Source organism: Pogoniulus pusillus, chromosome 5 (genome assembly GCF_015220805.1).
Source record: "Pogoniulus pusillus isolate bPogPus1 chromosome 5, bPogPus1.pri, whole genome shotgun sequence".
In the NCBI taxonomy this organism is placed as follows: domain Eukaryota; kingdom Metazoa; phylum Chordata; class Aves; order Piciformes; family Lybiidae; genus Pogoniulus; species Pogoniulus pusillus.
The window spans coordinates 45,680,849-45,698,243 of record NC_087268.1 but is presented as its reverse complement, the minus strand read 5'-3'; positions in this window follow the sequence as shown (position 1 = coordinate 45,698,243).

Below are 17,395 nucleotides of genomic sequence, written 5' to 3'. Positions count from 1 at the left end.
GCCTCCCTTCAGGTAGTTGTAGACAGCAATGAGGTCACCCCTGAGCCTCCTGCTCTCCAGGTTAAACAAGCCCAGCTTCCTCAGCCTCTCCTCATTTGATCTCAGTATTACTATACCAGAAACACTTTGAACTTCTGTGGAATGTATCAAGCTGGTCCAGTCATACTTTTGGAAGTACATATATATATCTACACATACACACACATACTTTTGGAAGTATATATACATATATATCCCAGAATATTTCTCTGTGCATGCAAAACTGAAACTGTATGCAAAAATAAAGAAGTAGTATGATAGCAGTACAGTAATATTAATCAATAAAGTCTGCCACAAGGGAAATGATCAGACAGACTACTCTCAAACACCAAGACAGAGCCCCCAGATAAACAATATGGAATTTTACCTCAAGAGTTCCAGAAAATGTCAAGAATTTATATTTGTTCTCAGAGAAACAAACAGAGGTCGAAGAGAATATTTTTTTTTGCCTTTTCAGTACAATCTGATTGCATCGATTTGGGGGGACAAACAGATTTTTAAAAGAGTATATTTCAGCTTGAGATATGGAGAGAGGGGGCAAGTTGTGATATTCAGAGATTTTCTAACCTTAACCTCAAGCTAAAGCCATCAGGACTTGCTCAATAATGGTGACAGCACATGATTTATTTCATTTATTTCATCTTGCCAAGGACTATTGTACAAAGAAAGGGTAAAAAAACACTCAACCTATGCCTTTATTGTCTGTTACATTTCATGAGTATCTTCAGAGTTAAAGCTTTCTGCCAAATTCTGTAGCTGAAAATGCTCAGGGAAATATATATATATATATATAATTTTTTTTGGCTATAGAATCACAGAATCAACCAGGTTGGAAGAGACCTCCAGGGTCATCCAGTCCAACCTAGCACCCAGCCCTAGCCAGTCAACCAGACCATGGCACTAAGTGCCCCAGCCAGGCTTTGCTTGAACATCTCCAGGGATGGTGCCTCCACCACCTCCCTGGGCAGCCCATTCCAATGCCAATCACTCTCTCTTTGAAGAACTTCCTTCTAACATCCAGCCTAGACCTCCCCCAGCACAACTTGAGACTGTAAATTGTTCACACATAAGCAGTGTTCTGTATATGGTTCTTTGCAGACTCCATATGCAAAGATAAAAAGAAACATGTATTAGAAAATCACAGAAAATCACAGTTAAAACAACACTGTTTGACTGATTCACAGTTTTGCCTTCTGAAATAGAAGTGGTTTTGGAAATGCACAGTTGTACAGTAGGACTTGCATGAAAACATGATTTGCCCTCAAAGATTAAGATGATTCCTCTAATGATTTCTGTTTCTTCTAAATTTGTGTTTAGTTATTTATCTGCAGTAGCCTTCTAAGAAGCCAGTTGTTCACACACAAGCAGGGTTAGAGGCAAAGCAGAGGTTTAACAATCCCCTGATGAGCATTCCAAGTGGATATGAGATTACAGAGGTTCAAGAGCAGCCCATTTCTTTTTGCATATCTTTTTAAATGCTCCTTGAAAATTGATCATTCCAGGGCAAGTACAACTAAGTGAAGATAAGAAATAAGCTTTCCCACATTATGCAAATATCCACCCAAGTCAGAATGTCACTTCACTTCTGAAGCTGAGAGCTTTTACACAGTTGAACTTCACAGAGTTCAGCTCAGCTCTCTGTCCTTTTCTTTCCTCCCAGTAATTACTCTTAACTATAGCATTGTAACTCTAAGATACGTGTGAGCAAGTGCATACAAAATCAGTCTTCACTTAGGCTTTCTCTGGATATTTTTCTCCCTTTCTATTCCTCCTACTGATGAATAGGTTATGACATTTAAATGTGCTTATGAGTGGCATTCAACTCAGTCATTTTTGAGGTTAAGGAGTCGTTTAAAATACAAAATGTGGCAAACAAGTTCTACGACTGAGACAAACTTTTCCAAGTACAGTTCCTAATCAGTGTCATTCCAAATGTGGAATGAAAGAAACACACCTGTAAAGTTAGAAAAGTTTCCTTTCACTGACAGTAGGGCTAACACTTACAACTCCTGATGCATTTTACATCAATAAACACAAATTATACTGGTTTATTTTAAAATACTTTAAAGTCTAAGGAAATAGAAGAAAGTCAAAGTCTAATTCTGATTAAAAATTGCAAATCATAGAATGATAGAATCAAGCAGGTTGGAAGAGACCTCCAAGATCATCCAGGCCAACCTAGCACCCAGCCCATGCCAATCAACCAGACCATGGCACTAAGTGCCTCATCCAGGCTTTGCTTGAACATCTCCAGGGATGATGACTCCGCCACCTCCCTGGGCAGCCCATTCCAATGCCAATCACTCTCTCTGTGAATGCACTTCAAGACAACATGCTCCATAAAACATACATGAAAAAGCCTGATAGTGACAGAACAGCTTGCCTCCATGCACCTTGGAGGAAAAAAAAGGAGATTTAACTCCACTGAAGATTTACAGCCTAAACATGTTTTGTTTTGCTGTTGTTGTTAGGGCTTTGGTTTTATTTGATTGGTTAGGTCAGTTTTTTTGATTTGGTTTGGTTTTCATTTTTGATTTTTTTTTAGGGTTACAAAGGTGGTGAGGGGCCTGGAGCACAGCTCTGTGAGGAGAGGCTGAGGGAGCTGGGGGTGTGCAGCCTGCAGAAGTGGGATCAGGGCAGACCTCATTGCTGTCTGCAGCTACCTGAAGGAAGGTTGTAGGCAGGTGAGGTTGGTCTCTTCTGCCAGGCAAGCAGCAGTAGAACAAGGGGACACAGTCTCAAGTTGTGCCGGGGGAAGCCTAGGCTGGATGTTAGGAGGAAGTTGTTGGCAGAGAGAGTGATTGGCATTGGAATGGGCTGCCCAGGGAGGTGGTGGAGTTGCTTTCCCTGGAGGTGTTCAAGCAAAGCCTGGCTGAGGCACTTAGTGCCATGGTCTGGTTGATTGGCTAGGGCTGGGTGCTAGGTTGGACTGGATGACCCTGGAGGTCTCTTCCAACCTGGTTGATTCTATGTTTCTATGAAACCAAATTACTTTGCTTTTCTCCTGCACCAGCTACCCAGGCTGAATATATAGAGTTGGAGGAAACTGAACTACCCTAGAAAAGGCCTCAATGATAACTTCTTTAAAAAATACAGAATATAAATAGAATCACACACATGTCTATAAAATGGAATTATGAATATGGAGGAGCTGAGATATTAAGTAAGGTAAGATTTTTTTAACACTATCCCACATGTTGTTTTATTGAAAAAACTAAATTCAACAATCAAGAGAAGTGTTAAGCTATTTGTGGCTCTGTCTAGCCTGTCTAAGGTACTTTTCACATCTTAGTGATTGATTCTGTGAAGTTATGAATTAATCTGCAGTGTCAGTTGTCTTTTCCTATTTTTCTCTGTCATGATGACATTTCTTTACCCTCTTCCTGATTTATTTCTCCTTGTTTTTTTTCCAGTAAAGGCTCAGCACTTTGCAAGGTGTACTAGTTTCAAAGAAATATTTTTTTGAGACTGGGTGCTCTGTACTAGAGGTCAAAGAAAGATAAACAATGCATCACTGTCACAAAGACAGAATTCAAACAAACAAACAAAAAAAAACCAAACAAAAAACCAAAGGAAAAAAAAAAGGGAAAAAATGAAACAAAACAAACAAGATGAGCCAGCAGTGTGCCCAGGTGGCCAAGAGAGCCAATGGCATCCTGGCCTGCATCAGGAACTGTGTGGCCAGTAGGGCAAGGGAGGTTATTCTTCCCCTGTACTCAGCACTGGTCAGGCCACACCGTGAGTGCTGTGTCCAGTTCTGGGCTCTTCAATTCAAGAGAGATGTTGAGGTGCTGGAAGGTGTCCAGAGAAGGGCAACAACGCTGGTGAGGGGCCTGGAACACAAACCCTATGAGGAGAGGCTGAGGGAGCTGGGGGTGTGCAGCCTGTGGAAGAGGAGGCTCAGGGCTGATCTCATTGCTGTCTACAGCTACCTGAAGGGAAACTGTAGCCAGATGGGGGAGCACAGCAACCCAAAGCATTGGTGAATGGGGCAGGCAAACAGGATATGGTGCATCAGGAAAGGTGTGGCACAGCAGTTTGCTCAGGCAGGACAAGTGGCAAGGGAAGATTGTCTCATTGAGGAGGCCAGTCCCAGTGCAGACACAATGGTCTCCATTCAGCAGAAGAAAATGGCCTCCTCAAGTGCTGCCCTCCCCCCCCACCACCACTGATGCAGCTACTCAGAGCTTCAAGAGAGGCATGCAACAACTCAAACATCAAACTGCAGAGTGTACTCAGCTGCGGCATTAGTGTATGAGGGCAGCACAGAGATCATCTGCATTAGATGTGCCCAGGTGGAGGAGCTTCTCCCCTTGGGCTCCAAGCAGGCTCCAAGCAGATGAGCAGGCTAAGAAGCATCAGGGAGTGTGAGTCAGAGATAGACTGGTGGAGTCACACTCTGCTTTCCCAAAATCAGACTGAACCATCAGTTAGAGCCCACAACGAGTCTGAACAGAAACAAGTCTCATATCAACACAGCAGGCACCTCCCTCACAGCCTCCCACACACTCCCATACACTGTACCTAAATAAACAGGGCTCTGGACTTTGAGGGGCAGACAAACAATGACAGAGATGAAAACCCTCTCCAATAGCTGCAAAGGTAAGACATTCAGCACCAGAGATGTTAAAAGGAAATTCCCAGGTCTGCTAATGCCCTCTGAATACTGCATGCAGATTGGCAACAATGACATCAAGGAGAAAAGACCAGAAACAACCAAAAGGTACATCCAGGCACTGAGGTAGATGCTCCAAGGATCAGATGCACAGGTAGTATTTGTCTCAATCCATTCTGTATCATGGAGAAATACTGAGATGTTCAGAAAATCACATTTAATGATGAGGTTAACTTGCCTGCTCCACTCCCTCCCCCGCCCTCCACTTGAGGAAGATAAAAAGAAGGAAAGTGGAAAATTTTAGTTGAGTTGCATGAAAGAACTTACTACTCTATTGCAGAGATATCAGATTGCACCAAAAGGCACAAAGGATGGAGGGGAAGGGAAAAAAAAAGAAAAGGGAAATACCAGACTGAAATTTGTACAGGAAATTGCACTGCATGAAAAACGAAACCAGAAAGAGAGAGAGCCCAGCTCCCACCTCGCAAAAACTAACTCCATATAATCCCGTGAGGGTCACATCATTCAGCCTGCATTGTTTAGAACACTGTGGTGTATACATATATATATATATATATATATATATATATATATAAATATCACAGTATCACATTATCACAGTATTACCAAGGTTGGAAGAGACCTCACAGATCATCAAGTCCAACCCTTTACCACAGAGCTCAAGGCCAGACCATGGCACCAAGTGCCACATCCAATCCTGCCTTGAACAGCTCCAGGGACGGCGACTCCACCACCTCCCCGGGCAGCCCATTCCAGTGCCCAATGACTCTCTCAGGGAAGAACTTTCTCCTCACCTCCAGCCTAAATCTCCCCTGGCGTAGCCTGAGGCTGTGTCCTCTTGTTCTGGTGCTGGCCACCTGAGAGAAGAGAGCAACCTGCCCCTGGCCACAGCCTCCCCTCAGGTAGCTGTAGACAGCAATAAGGTCTCCCCTGAGCCTCCTCTTCTCCAGGCTAACCAATCCCAGCTCCCTCAGCCTCTCCTCGTAGGGCTGTGCTCAAGGCCTCTCCCCAGCCTCGTCGCCCTTCTCTGGACACACTCAAGCATCTCAATGTCCTTCCTAAACTGGGGGGCCCAGAACTGAACACAGTACTCAAGGTGTGGTCTAACCAGTGCAGAGTACAGGGGCAGAATGACCTCCCTGCTCCTGCTGACCACACCATTCCTGATGCAGGCCAGGATGCCACTGGCTCTCTTGGCCACCTGGGCACACTGCTGGCTCATGTTCAGGTGGGTATCAATCAGCTACACTGATAAGTACTTGGAGCAGTGCTGAGTTTTATTTATCCTTGATTTTCCTAAAACTCTTGAAGAAACGTTCTTTTGACAAATGATTTGCAGCAAATCTCAGTATAACGTAAAAAAAAGTGTATAGAATCATAGAATCAACCGGGTTGGAAAAGACCTCCAAGCTCATCCAGTCCAGCACCCAGCCCTGTCCAGTCAACCAGACCATGGCACTAAGTGCCCCATCCAGGCTTTGATTGAACACCTCCAGGAATGGCAACTCCACCACTTTCCACTGTTTTATACTATATGTCACTTTCCCCAATGTATTCAGAGTCACGTGAAATCATTCCAATGATAAAACTGAAATGCTGATCCTTGAATGATTTATACATACACTTAATTGTGATTGATTCTCATTGACTTCACTGGATTACTTCAAAGCAGAGGAATCTACTATTGGTAAAATTAACTAAATGTACTTCCAAGATACTTACAGAATCATAGCATCAACCAGGTTGGAAGAGACCTCCAAGATCATCCAGGGCAACCTAGCACACAGCCCTAGACCATGGCATGAAGTGCCTCATCCAGTCTTTTCTTGAATACCTCCAGGGATGGCAACTCCACCACCTCCCTGGGCAGCCCATTCCAATGCCAATCACTCTCTCAGGCAACAATTTCCTCCTAACATGCAGCCTGTACCTCCTCCAGCACAACTTGAGACTCTGTCCCCTCGTTCTGTTGCTGGTTGCCTGGCAGAAGAGACCAACCCCACCTGGCTGCAGCCTCCCTTCAGGTAATTGTAGACAGCAATGAGGTCAGCCCTGATCCTCCTCTTCTCCAGACTAAAAGTATATACTAATCCAATATGTTTATCACTTTTCAATGTCATAAAGAAGTGTTGAAATGTATTCACTTCTGAGTAAGGTATGGTAGACTATGTGGACCTATGCACTGACATAATTAAATTGTTCAGAATTTGTGTTAAGTCATTTAAGTTTAGCTGTGGTATTTCTGCATTGAAGAGTAGATAAATACCCACTATGGAAATCACATACTGAAATAACTTCTGGTATATTGACATGTTATTTGCCCTGTGGTCACCTGATTGTTTTAAACTCAGCAACAAAACTCGTGCTACAGGTATAAAACCTAATCATGAAAAGTAAAAATGATTGGATTAAAGTTGGGAAATTCTGGACATTCTGGAAGCCAGGAAGATTCAATCTCAATGTCCAACAAGACAGCGTCCCCTGAAAGCATTTGGGCACTGGCTGGACTGTGGCTAAGCCCTGCAAGTGGGTAATAATGACCTGTGAGTAAATGCTTAAATGCCTCTTTGTAATTCTCCATTGCCTTCTGCCATGAGCAGGAAGAGCTCCTTGAGCCCATCTAGTGGGCAAGTGCCATACTGACTGCAAGCAGCATTTGACTGGAATCTTCTCTTCCAGCTCAATTAATGCTTATATATTGTGCTGATCATTACTAGATCTAGATATTATCCATAGAATGTTTCCATGATCATGTAAGAACCTAAATATTATTAAAATTAGTGGTGGGGGGTGGTGAGAGTTCTGACTAGCAACATTAATCAACAATAGTAATTCTGGAAAAATATAATCTCACATCAATTAATCTCCCTGACCCAACAATCAGACAGACATATTGCAATGTGTTAAAAAGTTTTCATAGAAATCACTAGAGAGCACTTAGCAGAAGGCAAAAACATCCTTAGTATTGAACAGCAAAGGCTATCCAAACCTTTTAATGCAGCCTCCAGAGACGAGGCTGAGAAAACTTGATTGAATTCAGCATGTTTTTACTTTTATGTTAACAAACTGATGCTACCAAAACTATAAAAATGAAGCTTAGTTGACAAAATTGGCAACAACAGTGTTTTTCACAGCAAAGGAAGAATTACCTGATTGCTAGAACTAGAAAGGATGAGGAACAAATGAAATAAAAAGTATATATCACCCTGCCAAAACTTTAAAAGCACATTTCACAGAATCACAGAATCAGTCAGGGTTGGAAGGGACCACAAGGATCACCTAGTTCCAGCCCCCCTGCCATGGATACAGACACCCTACCCTAGAGCAGGTTGGCCAGAGCCTCATCCAGCCTGGCCTTTAATACCTATTTAAATTCCTAGTCTTTTTATCCACAATTGCTTTCAGCAAGACTTCCTATATTGGTTGCCCCTGACTTTCTGAGGGCTTTGTTTTCCTTAGCTTTGAGTGAAAACATGACAATGCCAATAGTGGAACAGAAAACAATGTATGGAAATTGGCTTAAGACTCTCAAGCATTAGATTTTTTTTTTTATATATCACTGTAAGCTTTGTTAGGATGTCTAAAATTGAGTTTTATTTCTGTTCTGCCTCAGTCAACAGCTAACTGTTCCCCTAAAATTCCTGGTGGTCCTTTCCAATCTTAGAGATTCACAGTGCTTAGCTGTTGTGCTGAGGGATTTGGTTTAGTCAAGGACTTGTCAGTGTGAAACTAATGATTGGACTTGATGAGCTTGAAGGTCATTTCCAATCTAAGAAATTCTGTGAGTCTGTGATTCTGTAAAGAGCATTCATCAGGGGCATAAAAACAAAAAATCATTTTTGGCATATTGGGCAGTACTCTTCTGTGGGAATTCAATGTGAAAAGGAATAATAATGGCCAGTCTGTGACCATTCAGCCTTGGATCTCACAGCTTCAGCATGCCTCCCACAGGAGAGGAGAGATAGCAGGACACCTGGATAATGAGAAGAACAAGGCGTGGTGTATGTAAAAGCCTGGGTTGTGCTTGCCTAGGTTATGCTAATGTGTAGGTGTGTGCTCTGTGCTCAAGTCTATATAAATGGAGTCAAAACAAACAATAAAGTTCTCCAGTGGGATTCACCTTGAATTGTGTGGAGTCCATGTGGTATTCCTTGCTAACAAGTGATGACCTGCACCGCATTCCTGAAGGAAGATTTGCAGCTAACACTCTTCCCTCCGCAGCTGCCATTTCAGTATCAGCATAACTGATTGTGAGGGGAAGACAAAAATTAACACACAAATTCATTCTAAGTCAGATGTGTTACATATCTTATCATTGTGCTAGTTTGAGCCTAGCTAGAATGCTTTGGTGAGAAGAATTAGATTGCAGGCTGTGAAAAGGAAACAATGGTGGTGTCTGCTTCACTCATAGGCTTGCTGAGATGTGTAAGAGCAAGAACATAAATATAGATAACAGAGTTGCTGCCTGAGCTTTGGGATGAATCTCTCTCTCTAACCTAACCAGCTGTCTGTGTGACTAATCCATCTGCTTCCTAACCTCCCCGGCCAACCCTCCAAACTACCTTGAGTGTAAGGCAAAGTCTTGGATAAGGTAGAGAGGTGGGAGGAAGGTGGAAGGGCAGTTGAAAGCCCCTCCTGGGGACTCAGGTTTCTGAGAGGGCTGTTGTGTTTCTGTATTCCCTTTTACCTTGCCTATTTCTGTCTATAGCTGTATATGCTGTAAATACCTGCTTGTATATTGTGCTAAGCTGTAAATATAAGCTTCATTCAATTTCCAGATCGGCTGAGTCTAGTCTGGGTGATTTTCTTAAGTGTGGAGGGGGTGGGTAACAGCCAAACCATCACAATCATATATATGGTCTTTCTTGGGTAGAAAAAACAATTTATTTTGTCCCATTTGTGCCATCCCTGCATCATCACAGGAAAATCTGGTAACTGCTTTATGGAACTGCAGAAAATGCATCTTTCATCATTTTTTCTATCAACTTATTTCTATATATGTGTTCAAAATATCCCTCAGAAACTGATTTTATGACTAGGCCATGAAGACATTTGGGAATCCAGTAAACATGTGAAAGACCATCTGCTTTCATATCTACCTTTTTGTCTTCAGTTAAAAATTTGCAAAATGTATCCATTTGTGATGAATTTCAAGAGCAATGATAATGAAGTGACAGAGAATTTCTATTTTCTTCCTAAGAGAGAAAAATTACAACTAACACCTTGCAGTTGTGTAGCTATATATAGAAATTATATGTCAAGTATCATTATTTTAAATACATCTCTGCCATCTGCTTGAGTCCTAGAATTCAAACTGAAAAGATTCTCTCCTAGTCTGAGATAAAATGTGTCTATAATCAAAGTATTCCAGTTCAACCTAGTCTGAGAAAATGATGTTGTTTGCAGTCATCCACCTCACAGTTGCATCACAGATAGGAAGAGGGTTGTACCTTTCAAATGCTTTATTAAAATGAAAATGTGATGTACGACTCTATTAGTGAGTTGGCAAATAACTTTTAAGGAAGGTTAATGCAAGGCTCCTAGCAAGACTGAATTTCTAGTGTTATGGAGTCTGGAAAGCACACAAGCATATTATTTCCTGCAAGAGGTTATACGCTAATTTGAGAACATTCTCATCAGTTGCAGCTCATACTATAAAACTCAGCAGCCAGTTTCTGCAAGAAATTCATTCACTTAAACTTTATAGTTTATCTTGGACCCAGTGACCTAAAACAGATAATGACAGGACTAGGGAAAATGGAACGAAGCTGCAGGTGGGTAGGTTCAGACTGGACATGAGGAGGAAGTTCTTCACCATGAGAGTGGTGAGAGCCTGGAACGGGTTGCCCAGGGAAGCAGCTGAGGTGTTTAAGGCCAGGATGGATGAGGCTGTGGCCATGCTGATCTAGGGTAGGGTGTCCCTGCCCTTGGCAGGAGGGCTGGAACTAGATGATCCTTGTGGTCCTTTCCAACCCTGACTGATGCTATGGTTCTATGATAATCACTTGCAAAATCTGTGCTAGAGAAGCAATGTCCACTCCAACAGTAACATCATGAGCCAGAGGAAATTTTCTGCCTTTTATGAATCCTCTTCAAATCCACACATAATACATAAGATTGATTTTTAATCACAAGAGAAACATGGGTTTTATTTTCTCATTTGCAGAAAAACACTTTAGAAAGTAACTCATCTGGATCCACAGAATCATAAAATCACAGAATCAAGCAGGTTGGAAGAGACCTCCAAGATCAGCCAGGCCAGCCTAGCACCCAGCCCTACCCAATCAACCAGACCACGGCACTAAGTGCCTCAGCCAGGCTTTGCTTCAACACCTCCAGGGACAGGGACTCCACCATCTCCCTGGGCAGCCCATTCCAATGCCAATCACTCTCTCTGGTAACAACTTCCTCCTAACATCCAGCCTAGACGTGCCCTGGCACAACTTGAAGCTGTGTCCCCTTGTTCTGTTGCTGGTTGCCTGGCGGAAGAGATCAACCCCACCTGGCTACAGCCTCCCTTCACGTAGTCATAGACAGCAAAGAGGTCACCCCTGAGCCTTCTCTTCTCCAGGCTGCACACCCCCAGCTCCCTCAGCCTCTCCTCACAGGGCTGTGCTCCAGGCCCCTCACCAGCTTTGTTGCCCTTCTCTGGACACCTTCCAGCACCTCAACATCACTCTTGAATTGAGGGACCCAGAACTGGACACAGTACTCAAGGTGTGGCCTTACCAGTGTTGTGTAAATATTTAGTGTTGAGAAATACTTCCCACAGGTAAAAATATGAATAAATGAATAAATACATTGTTAAAATACAAATTCTCTGTAATTCACTAGTAACAAAGTTATGGTTGTGAAAACTTATAAATAAGTCACTCATTCTGCTAGCTCCTAAAGTTCATTGAACTTTCCACAAGCACCTGTGTGACTGACAAGCATCATCAGATCTTATAATTGCAGCACTTTTTTTTTTTACCCCCACATTTCTTTATTTGCACTTTTGAATAGCAACTCAGCATTTAATTTGCATCTTAGTTTGTTTATAGCATCTGCACTGTAGTTCTTAGAGTATGCCTCACAGCATAGGGGCATGCTGGGGGGTCTTGGTAGTGGGCTTAGCCCTTTTACACTGTAATAGTTTGTGAATAGTGGCTTGCTCCTGTGTCAAAAAAAGAAGGGTTTATGTAAAAATTATATTTATTATTTTATGTACTATACCTACTGTGTTCCCTTCCACTTTCTTTACCCATTGGATGAGATTTCAAACACCTATTGTAGCACTCCTCTCAGTGTGAACTTGCTTCCATTATCTCCACGAGAGAGCTCCAGCTGTGTTTTCAGAGAAAATGTCTCCAATTGCATTTCACTGTGAAGTCTTTTTTCATCAGAAAGAACACTTACAAGTCCTCTAGTTATACTGTCAGGGAAAAAATATCAGCCACTCATTACTAAGAAGGCAATCCCTACGACATTCAGATTTAGGCAGTTATAAATACCTAAGTACATAGAAACTTTGACAGGAAGCATAAAGCCAGCTGCCAAGTTACTGACAGGGTTAAACAACACTACAGCACTTTTTTTTCCCTCCTTGTGGTTTTGAATCTGAGCACTAAAAGAACAAGGTCAATTTTAAGTGTTTAAATGCCTCGGTGCATCTAGTACACAGCACTACAGAACGGAGCAAACCTCAGGTTGCAGCAGTACCTTTAGCGTTGTTGTTATTGTGATCCCTCAATTGGCTAGGAAAGAGTTTGGTGTTTTCCCTGTTATGCTCTTTTCATAGGTGAAGAATAGGTAGAAAGCAAATCCTCTCGTTCATCCTTTGAGATGTGTGAAAGCTTTGCAGGGGTATATAACGGACTGCATATGAACATGGCTCCCTCTAGTGATAACCTCCAGAGACTCCAAGAGCTTATTTCTTCCAATTATTACTGAGAAAATGGCAGGGACAGATAATTTCAGCTGTGCTACACAGCCTTTGGGCTTGATCCAGGCAAGATTGGGCCATTGCTGGCTTACATATATATATGTTTATAACTTTTGTATTTATTCTACTCCTGTAAAATGATTTCCATGTAATTTCCAAATTCTGTGCAAGTGTTGTTATCTTACTCCTTCGGAGTAAATCCTATGTTCTCTCTGGTGCAAAGCCAGCACAATTAGGAACAGGCAAATTTGCCATTAGCTATGATTATCTGTTACAGAAAATACTGACAGATATGAACACGAGAGTAGTAAGAGAAACAGGAGGGATACTACCTCTACTCAGTACATTGAGGCTAACATGCAACAGTAATGAGGGTGGGTGTTGGGGATTTTTTGGCCAGTTGTTTTTTGTGGTTTTTTTTTTTTGTTGTTGTTGTTTTTTGTTTTTTTTTAAGAATACAATCATAGAATCAAGCAGGTTGGAAGAGACCTCCAAGATCATCCAGCCCAACCTCGCACCCAGCCCTACCCAATCAACCAGACCATGGCACTAAGTGCCTCAGCCAAGCTTTGCTTCAACACCTCCAGGCATGGTGACTCCACCACCTCCCTGGGCAGCCCATTCCAATGCCAATCACTCTCTCTGCCAACAACTTCCTCCTAACATCCAGCCTAGACCTCCCCCAGCACAACTTGAGACTCTGTCCCCTTGTGCTGTTGCTGGTTACCTGGCAAAAGAGACCAACCCCTACCTGGCTACAACCTCCCTTCAGGTAGCTGCAGGCAGCAAGGAGGTCACCCCTGAGCCTCCTCTCCTCCAGGATAAACACCCTCAGCTCCCTCAGCCTCTCCTCATAGAGTTTGTGCTCCAGACCCCTCATCAACTTTGCTACCCTTCTCTGGACACCTTCCAGCACCTCAACATCTCTCCTGAATTGAGGAGCCCAGAACTGGACACAGCACTCAAGGTGTGGCCTCACCAGTGTTGAGTACAGGGGCAGAATAACCTCCCTTGTCCTACTGGCTACACTGTTCCTGATCCAGGCCAGGATGCCATTGGCTCTCTTGGCCACCTGGGCACACTGCTGGCTCATCTTCAGCTACTCTCTACCAGTACCCCCAGATTCCTTTCTTCCTGGCTGCTCTCAGCCACTCTGTCCCCAGCCTGTAGTGCTGCTTGGGGTTGTTGTGGCCAAAATGCAGAACTCTGCACTTGGCCTTGTTCAGTCTCACCCCATTGGCCTCTGCCCACCCATCCAGCCTGTCTAGGTCCCTCTGCAGGGCTCTCCTACTTTCCAACAGATCAATACCTGTTCCTAGTTTGGTGCCATCTGCAAATTTACTGATGCTAATGACACCTCCACCAAAATTGCAGAAGAAAAGAAAAGAAACACATCCGAGAGCTGAGCAAAATGACTCATGGAAGGCAGAGAGCACAGCCTGTTTGGCTGATCAAAAGATTAGGTGATTTAATTGCACCCACAAGTACCTACAGAAGGGCAAAATGCCCATTGCTAAAGGACTTGAATCTGGCAGAAAAAGGCCAATCAGAAACCTATGCTGTTAGCTGAAGCCAGATAAATTCCAATTAGAATTTAGGCACATCTTTTAACAGGAAGGGCAATTAATCACCTAAACAACCTACCAAGGGATGAAGTAGATTTCTCTGTCTGTGGAAACCTTTAAATAAAGAATGATTGCCTTTCTGAGAAATATGCTTCAGCCAAACACAAGTTACTGTCTACTCAAAGTTACTGAGCTCTGAAGAGGAAAAATGGGCAAACTTTAGAGATTTGTAATTGAAAAAAGGCCAGGATTGATGATTCCATGATTCTGTTTGACCTTAATCTTTAAGATTTTGTGGTGGATTTTTTTTTAGCCACTTGTAGCCATAGTGGGGTTGGTCTCTTCTCCCAGGCAACCAGCAATAGAACAAGGGGACAGTATCAAGTTGTGCTGGGGGAGGTCTAGGCTGGATGTTAGGAGGAAGTTGTTGTCAGAGAGAGTGATTGGCATTGGAATGGGCTGCCCAGGGAGGTGGTGGAGTCACCATCCCTGGAGGTGTTGAAGGAAAGCCTGGCTGAGGCACTTAGTGCCATGGTCTGGTTGACTCGATAGAGCTGGCTGCTAGGTTGGACTGGATGATCCTGAAGATCTCTTCCAACCTGGTTGATTCTATGATTCTGTGCTTCTTGCAGTTTGTTTATATCTAAAAACAAAAGATCAGCAAACTCAATCTAGCATTTGGAAAAAAAGAAACCACACTTTTTCTTCTTTTTGTTAAAGAGGGGTTTTGAATCTGGGTTAGAAGTGAATTGTAATGAGGCTGATGTAAAAATGATTAAATAGTTTATTAATTATACAAAGAAATCTTCCCCAAACTTAGTTACAATTAACAGAGACAGATTCTATGATGTGTTTGGTAAAACTGTTTTGCAGAGAGTAGCTATCTGGAGTCAAATTAAATGATTCAGGAAAAGGCTTTAGAAACATCTCTAAGCAGAGAGCCTTGCAGCACAAACTGTCGCTGAGAGGTTAAGCATAAAACTCAAGAAAAGAGAGTTAGGTTACTCACTGGTCAAAAGTCTGAATATTTGAGCTCCAAAGGCAGGAAAATAGCCTGGAGAAGAGAAGGCTCAGGGGTGACCTTATTGCTGCATACAACTACCTGAAGGGTGGTTGTGGCCAGGGGCAGGTTGCTCTCTTCTCTCAGGTGGCCAGCACCAGAACAAGAGGACACAGCCTCAGGCTGCGCCAGGGGAGATTTAGGCTGGAGGTGAGGAGAAAGTTCTTCCCTGAGAGAGTCATTGGACACTGGAATGGGCTGCCCGGGGAGGTGGTGGAGTCGCCGTCCCTGGAGCTGTTCAAGGCAGGATTGGACGTGGCACTTGGTGCCATGGTCTGGCCTTGAGCTCTGTGGTAAAGGGTTGGACTTGCTGATCTGTGAGGTCTCTTCTGACCTTGGTGATACTGTGATACTGTGTGTGATTTTGGGCAGCGTCTTTGACCAATAGCAACAGGTAAAAGCAGCCCTAGGACCAGTCCTGAGTTACTGCTCCAAGAAAGGCAGCTGCACAGGCCTAGGATGTGACCTGTGTTCATCACAAAACAAAGCAGGCTGCAAAACAAGGCCAGATAGGGCGTCTGTGACAGACTGAGGGGTGCCAAAGCTTTTGTCTGCTTTCCTGCTTCTTCTACCCAGGAAGAAGAAGCGGGAAGGTGGGGACCACAGTGGGTATTTGGGCAGGTGTTTAGGACATGGGATGGATGTGTGTTCCAGGCATCATTTGGACCTTGCCCCACACGTTTGCATTTGCAGCACAGATGTGAAATTTACCGCTATGCATCTGCATCTTTGTTGGATTTACAGGATTCATTAGCAGGAGATAGAGTAGGGCTCTGCAGCTGTTTTCAATGATATGCAGTTCAGATACAGAACCTAAAGTAAGGGTGTTGTGAGCTTTTTGGTTTGGTTATTTTTTAATTTGTTTTTAGATTTAGATATGATTCAAGTATTGAAAGTAAAACGTAGAAGAAGGCTGCAGAGACAGGCTGGATGGGTGGGCAGAGGACAACAGGATGAGATTGAACAAGGCCAAGTGCAGGGTTCTGCACTTTGGCCACAACAACCCCAAGCAGCACTACAGGCTGGGGACAGAGTGGCTGAGAGCAGCCAGGAAGAAAGGGACCTGGGGATACTGGTAGACAGTAGCTGAAGATGAGCCAGCAGTGTGCCCAGGTGGTCAAGTGAGCAAAACACAGGCACCCAGAGACCCATACCGATGTCTGTCTTATCTATGTTTGTGTTCTTGTTTTTATACATCTCAGCAAGCCTATGAGTGCAACAGACATCACCATTGTTTCCCATTCACAGCCTATAAACTAATTTCTTTCGCTAGAATATTCCAGCTAGCCTCAAACTAGCACAAACACAAAGTATGTCAACTGCATTCCAAGGCAACTTGAATTATTTAAATGTGTTTTTTTAATACTGGAAAACTGCATACTGAAGTAACTCGGGATTCTAAACTAGTCTGTGCAGGTTCAAATTTAAAGATGGAAATACTTAATACATGGCAATAATCCTTTAAGAAAAATTGTACCTTAAGTGCTGAATATGATGATAATGCTCTCTGCTGGAAAATGGATTCCAGTGAGCTAATCTGCTTAAGCAGATATTTTGTAGAAACATCTTTGTAGAATCATCTTTTCAAAACTGATAAGTCTGTTCTGAATAATGTATTCCACCTCTAGTTCTAAGCAGAAAATGACATCAGAATGCACACATTCCCAGGTCTCACATCTGTTTTCAAACCATCCCTGTTTGCTTTGCAGAAAAAAAAGAAAAGTAGTTTATACATTAGCAGATCATAGAATCATTGTACAATTTAGATTAGAAGGAACCTCAAAGATCATCTAGTTCCAACCCCCCACCATAGGCAGAGACACCTCCCAATAGAACAGGTTGTTCAAGGCCTCATCCAACCTGGCCTTCATCTCCAGAAAGGCAGCATCCACAACCTCCCTGGGCAACCCTGGTGGTGTTCCAGTGTCTCACCACCTTCACTATAAAGAACTTCTTCCTAACATCTAGTTTAAATCCTGCCTCTTCCAGTTTAAACCCATGACCCCTTGTCCTGGCATTGTAAGATCTTATAAATAGTCCCTCCCCAGCCTTCCTGTAGCCCCATTCAGGTACTGGAAGGCTACACCTCCTCGAAGCCTTCTCTCCTCCAGACAGAGGATCCCTAACTCTCATATCCTGTCCTTAGAGCAGAGGTGCCCCAGATCTTCAAT